Source organism: Tauraco erythrolophus, chromosome 3 (assembly GCF_009769465.1).
Source record: "Tauraco erythrolophus isolate bTauEry1 chromosome 3, bTauEry1.pri, whole genome shotgun sequence".
Classification (NCBI taxonomy): domain Eukaryota; kingdom Metazoa; phylum Chordata; class Aves; order Musophagiformes; family Musophagidae; genus Tauraco; species Tauraco erythrolophus.
In genome coordinates this window covers 6,398,627-6,405,926 of record NC_141467.1, presented here as the reverse complement: position 1 = coordinate 6,405,926, position 7,300 = coordinate 6,398,627, and positions in this window count along the sequence as shown.

Here is a 7,300-nt window from a genome sequence, read left to right as displayed (position 1 = left end):
TCTTCTTTTCTAAAGAGAGGTGGTGTTGCAGTTAGAAGAGAAAAACTAAGGAAAAAAATTGCTCTTATTGGTCCTCTAAATTGCAGCTGGCTTTGAAAGGGCAATATCAGAGTCCAACTTTTCTCTGGGTGGAAATTGGAGTATGCTGGTTATGAGCCACCAGAAGGGTACAGGGCAGATCAGGCAGAAAGTGCTGATTAAAAAATAATTAAAACCAGTTTTCTTGCTATACAGCATGTGGAGTTGGCCAAGAAACTATGAGTGAGTAACTCTGTCTACACAAGTGTTTTTGTGAGTTCTTTTTTCTAATCTTCATTCACCTTCTGCATATCTCAGGACATTGTAAAATTCTGTTCATGCCTGCAGCCCCCATTTCTGGTGCTTCAGGTTGGTTTTACTTAGGGTACGCTGAGAAATTCCAAGGGCTCTGTACTGTCGAATATCACAATGGACCAGCATTCATACTGGCAGATAAAAGCAGCTGCAGGTTACTTAAGAGGGTGTGTGCAGTGTAATGGAAGAGAATTCAACCATGGAAAAAAATAGCCTCCAGTATTCCATCATTAAGAGGAACACATTAAAGCAGCTGCAGAATTAATAGACAGGAAATTCTTTCTTTATGATCCATGAAATCTTCCATCTATATTCTCCTATTCTTCCTAACAACTTCTAATTGCATAACTGAATTTCCCTGTTTATTAATTTTGCAGCGTAGTGACTTACAATTGAGAGCAAATTGCCTGAAAGCAAAATTCTGTTTCATTTGACTGAACTATAAGAATCAGAGGACCACGGAGTGAGTAGCATTTCCAGCAATTATATATTCCTTTCCTGCAGCCAGTGGAGAAAGCGACTATTGAAACCAGGGTTGTGGCCACGGTGGTCAGAGTCCCACAGAGATAGTGGTCGGCCAACACAATGAGTATACGTTTCCTCCAGAAAGAAGGAGGATACCATGAGATTGCTCTTTCCTTACTGCTGGGCCATTTTCTAGGCTGTCAGACTCGTAACATTTTGTGGGTGGCAAAATGATGTCATTTTATTCAACAGCTTGTAGTAATTTCCACTCCCAACCCTTCATGAGAGGTACAAATTACCGAAGAAAAAGGGCTATAAGCTTACAGATGGCAGTATCGCTTTTCTTTTCCATTGAGATCACAATATCCTTCTTTCTAGCTGAATGACAATTGTGCTGTCACTAAAATTACATAATGCTGCGTCCCCTGAGGGGTTATAGCTTGGGATTGAGAGGACAGCTGTCAAAATACAACTTGCTTTATTCTGAGCTTTAAAAGTCTCTTAGGGTGTCGTACATATGAGTTCGTCTTTTTTTTTTCTTTTGGTGGATTACAGATAGAGTTAACAGTGGAATGTAAATGAGAAAACTACATTTACGCAGCAAGTTAAGCGATACACCTGAGATACAAATGAGAAAATGAAATATTTAGCATTTTTGTAAACCATGGGGACCAAGTCAGGACTAACACAAATGGCAGTGCTATACTGACTCAGTGGAGTTGGGTAGCCTATGGTAAAACTGGCTTTTTCCCTTCATTTTGTATACTGCCACACCACACAATGTGCAGTAAAAGCTGCTTTGATTTTCCAAGTTTTGTCTGATGTCTGTGCTACAGTTCCCTCCGTTGCTGTACGCTGGCTCCGAGTCCCTGCCAATTATTACGAACAGGCACTGAATCAGAGTCTCAGTGCAGTCTTCAAATGTGATTGGAGGGGAAAAGCTCCTAAAGTTTTAGATTTCCCCAAACGAGAAGAAAAAAAGATGAAAAAGGTTTGAAAAAGTGTCTTGGTTTGAGTAAGTGTCGTGGTTTATCCCCAGTGGGCAACTTGAGCCCCCACGGCCACACGCCCGCTCCCACCCAGTGCGGTGAGAGAGAAAATCAGTGAGAAAACTCATGGGATGAGATAAAGAGGGTTTAAAAGGTAAAGCAAAAGCTGTGCACAAGCAAAGCAAAACAAGGAATTCCTTCACTACTTGCCATCAGCAGCAAGACGTTCCACCATCTCCAGGAAGGCAGGGCTCCATCACGAGTAACAGTGACCAGGGAAGACAAATGCCATAACTCTGAACATCCCCCTTGTTGTCCTTCTTTCCCCCAGCTTTTATCGATGAGTGTGACATCATACAGTGTGTCATATCCTTCTGGTCACTTGGGGCCAGCTGTCCCAGCTGTGTCTCCTCCCAACCTCTTGTGCCCCCCCGTCTGCTCGCTGGCAGGGCAGCGTGGGAAGCAGAAAAGGCCTTGACACTGTGTAAGCACTGCTCGGCGATGGCTAAAACATCCCTCTTATCAACACTGTTTTTTGGTCACAAATCCAAACCACAGCACTGTAGGACCTATTACGAAGAAAATTAACTCCATCTCAGCCAAAAGCAGTACAATAACTCAGTTTTATGTAGCCAGGTTTCTACTTGAAGGAATGGAACAGAATGAAGTGATTTTTATGAGGGCCATGGTGACTACTGAAAAATTATTTTTATTCTGTCTAAAACCAAGCATCGCAAAGAACTGTGTACACGCCGTTTTCGCAAGATGAAAGTGGTTTAGTTAAAACATTTCTAAATGACAGAAGGCAGTGAACATGGCCAATGCAGGTCTTAAAACAGTAAACCTGAAGGCTCAGCTTTTCCTGCTCAAACGACCGCCTTAGCTGGGCTGGATGGTGCGTCTGGTATTTCTTCCCTGAAGGTCTCAGGTAGCTTCTTGTTTTCCCTCGGTGCTTCCAGACATTAGCATCCTCTGCTGCCACAACTTCAGCCGCTGTTGCAAAATACGTATTACAAACAGGAAGTTCTGAAGAAAACAAGCCTGGCTCTGGTGAAGTCCTTGAAACGGAGGAAAATACAAGTGAAGAATGGAAAGCCAAGAGAAATAGAGCAACAAAGCTGCTTCTGAGGGTCTTTTTTCCCTACCTGCAAATAGTCCTGTAGTACTTGAGTAATATGGAAGAGAAAAGAGTGTGGCACAGAGATGTATGGATGAGACTTGAGACTTTGGTTTGCAGAGCACCTACTTCTGGACTCATCAAGCAGGGCAGTCACTTGCTGTAGAGTGCTTTGGTTGTCAGTAAGCATATCACATTAAAAAAAAAAAAACAAACGAACTGAATGCACACATAATATCACCTTTTCACATCAGGGCGACAGAAGGGAAGTAGTTGTCTGCCACACGAATGGAAAGGGAAACATCTGCAAAAGAGTCAGACTCTTAGATAAGATGCTAATCCCGTTTTAGGGATGCATTTAACGCCGGGGATAAGATGACTGAGATGTACAAGCGTTAAAACGCATTTGCTACTCAGTATGTGACTGGATGAGAGGATGATTGATTATTTTTATTTGCCAGTCTGGTTTTGGCAGAAGATTTGTGGGATGGTATTCGTGAATGAATGGGAGCTGTTGGCTTGTTTAGTCTAGCAGAACAAAAGCTGAGAAAGGATGCCACTGCTACCTCTAAATACTGTCAGAGAGGAAAAGAGTATTTCGTCTACAGGACAATGCTGGCACAGGAATGTCCTGGTATGAACGAGCTATAAATAAATATAGGCTGCTGATGAAAAAGTTCATAATCCTAGGCAAGGAACTAACTTTGAGTAGCGTAGGCAAAAAAACTCTCACTTGTTTTAAAATACAGCTAAGACAGTTTCCAAACAGGATCATACGACGCTATTATCTGTCAGAACAAGGACAAAACTCCGTGACCTCTGAGGTCCTTTCCAATCCTAGGCTCCCTTGGTCCTACGAAACATCTACATCAGGCCCATGCAATGCACAGCCTCCCTGGCCACACACTGCCCACCAAGGACTCTCTTTGGCCAAGCACAACACATGGATAAATACTTTGTTTGTGCTGTTTCAATCCTGCGGGCCAAAGCGTTCACCGGGAACAGGCTGGTGACTCTTGGCCAGCGGGAGGCGATCACCTGGGGAGGTGGTGGACTGGGTTTGGCGTTATTCCTCTGCAAAGATTTTGAGATTAGTTGTGCTTCCAGAAGTGAGGCCAGGAGCATCGAGGAGCTTGGGAGATGGCGTACATGTATAGGGGCTGTGGGGTTCACTGGGAACCATAATCAGCAGTGACTGCTGACATTCAAGAATCACCTCTCTTGCTGATAAACAACGCAGGTGGATTGCTGTGTATTGGCAATTTTCTCTTGATTAGGTGGTTAGTTTAGATCAGTAACTGTCACAAACGTCACCTGTAGCTTGATGGGCTTTGGTGTTTTTTTCCCCCCAGGTGTATGTTGTCACCCAGAACAAGCTGCTGTGACCTCCTGATCAGTGTGGAGAAGTTGCAGTAAGCACAAGCAGTTGCTGCCAGTGACTCTTTCTCCTTGGGATCATTTGCCCCAGGTCCTACCTGCTCAGACGCTCCATGGTGGTGCTCAGGTGCTTACCCTGGGACAGGCCTCTGGAAGTCCAGCTCTTGGGTTTCAGTCGCCTGTGGCTGGGAGGAAACTGCTGATGATGAGCAGGGACTGATCATCCTTGGGAAAACATCTGGAGGCGGAGGCTAAATGGCTGGAGAAGGAGGAGGCCAGGTGATGTTGGTGTGCTGCACTGGGGGATAGTGCAGGTGCAGAAGAAGGGTAGGAGGATTATAAGTGGAAAACGATGGCAAAAGCGAGGGAACAGGGATGTTGGTGACTGGCTGAAGTCTTCTGCATATTACCCCCTTATCTGATGTGCCTTCTTCACCTTGTGTGATGGGACACGAGTACGGCTTGGGTCTGTGAAACCTTTGTGGGAGTTCTTCCAAGTAAACTTAGAGAGACAGAAGTTGCCACCAGGCTACCTGCAAAGCTGCTTCAGCTGTTCTTCTCCCCATCCTGGCCGTGTTCCCAAGGCAGTTAACAGAGATAGGAGGAGGAGAGCTAAAGAGTAAGTTTATCAGCTCCAAAGGCAGAGGGAGCAGGGAGCTGGAGTGAGGTGATGGACTAAGTAATTGAATTTTCATCAAGATGCAACTCAGCAAGCAGGAAATGCTAATTTACATAAGCAATATTAATCTTATTAGCAATAATATGGAGAGAAAAGAGGTATTCTCAGAGAAAGATTTATTCTTCTCAGCAGTTCTGACCTAGCAGAACTTTTTGGTAATTGATGAGAGCTTAACTATAATTGGTACCTGTTCATCTTGGGAACATTGAACCATTATACTTGTGTTCCTACTGAAAGTGATGTTGTATTTCTGTCATTTTTGTGTGGTCTGTATCTTTGATGGAAACCTTAAATCCACACATTTATTAAAAATTATTTCAAAATAGCTTTCAGTTAATCTATTTTTAATTAAGGTAAGAGGATTGTCTGTAATGTACAAGATTCTGATGCAATTTAAAAGTCTAATTTAAGTGTGTCAGATGTGCAGAGAAAAAAGCAGACCAAAAATACGCTCGTATGGAAAAGAAACCAGCTTGCTAATGAGAGGAGGTACTTTCTGTGGTTAGACAATGCACCTGGTTGTCTCGGGACACTGTTCTTCAAGGTCTGAGAATTAGTCATTCTCACCCTCTCTGATGCTACCTTCTTGTTTAAGGAGGTCTGTCAGGATTTTTTCACATTGGTGAAAGTGGGAAATAACCTGCCCTTGTCTTTTTTTCTTTCTTCTTTTCGAATTCATGACTAGTCAATCACTTAATTTGAAGAGAACAGGAATAAACCGTGTGTAAAGAAAAGGTTACTGCTGCCAAGGGATAGATTTGTAGTTAAATTCTGATTCTGGTGATTAGCTACTATTCTGGACAATGTAGGTTTGACTTTCTAGCTTGGCGACAAGTGTAATTTTACTATTTTGTAATTGTTTCACATATACATAGTAAGGATTTTTGGAAGCCTCGTTTTGAGGCAGGTAGTAGCTTTCAGAAGTAGTTTAGGTTTTTGAAAGAAAAGATGCCTTTTTTTTTTTTTTTTTTTTTTTTTAAATAAGCTATTCTTTTTGACTCTAATGATGGCCCTTGCAAAGATACAGTTGCCTAAAAGTGAGCTGAGCAACTAGAACCAGCCTTGGCTTTCAGTGGGAACCTGCCAGGCAGCGAGATGGGTGTTGCATGGTGTGCACACAGGCAGCACAGCGAGCTCCTTCCTGGCGCTAGTCCTGTGGAAGAGGTATCGTTAGTGGGAAGCGTTCAGAGAGGAGACGATGTGGGGAAGGAAGAGTCTGGAAGACACAGTATGAAGTGGAGCCTACCTGTCTGGACACATTAGTTCACCTGACTGCAAGCAGCAGCTTGTCAGAGGGAGGAACGGTGCCAGGCTGAGCCTGTGTTGCTGGGCATAAATCCTGATGTTATAGGAGCACCGATCTCTGCAGAGGTGGACGTGCGAGGTACAAAGGCCAGCCTGGAGTGCCTGTGTCTGTGTATCTGTGTGCTGATTTGTCACCTGAGACTTTCATCAAAGTGCACTTTGTCGATGAACTAGGTGAGCCACTGATTTTTTTTTACCCACTAGGTGAGCCACTGATATTTTTTTTTACCCACTTTGCTATCCCAAACTCAAGGACTTGCAGTAAAGATCTAATCTGAAATAAATTAAAATTGGAGCAATTATACAAATACAAACACCTCTCCCGTGTTATATCAGCTTGCGGTTATCTCATACTGATTATCTATTATTATTTGCTACTACTATTATTTACGGATTATTGTCATACTGCTGCGACTGGAGCAGCCCCCAGCAGTGCCAGCACCCGTCCCCTTCCCCCAGAAGCAGGTAGGAAGCGCGGAGCAGGAGAGCCAAGGGACAGAGATGTCCTCCCGGCTGGGAGGGAGGACCTGGGCGGCAGGGCTTTCTCCCAGAGCTGCAGCACCCTTGTTAACTGGGCTGGGACCACCCTGCCTGCCTTTTTTTTTGAAAAAAAATTGATTTACTTTAAGAAAAGCTCCATCACGGTACGTGTGCGTGTGTGTGTATATATATATATATATAAAATTAATTAATAATGAACGTTACTTTTATATATATATATATAAAAGTATATATAAAAGTATATATATATAAAAGTATTTATTTTTATATATATATATATATATATATATATATATATAAAGTAACGTTCATTATTTTAAAATTTCTGATAGACATTTGTATATTGATATAATTTAATATATAATATAAAACTAATATTTTGTGTTATATATAAATAAGACAATATAGACTATACATATTACTATTTAAATTTTTTAATACATTTTTTATTTCCATTAAGGAAGGGTCTAGGAGGGAGGGCGGGTGCGTCCCTGCAACGGGCCGCCCGCGGCCCCCGGTGCGTGTTCGGGGGGA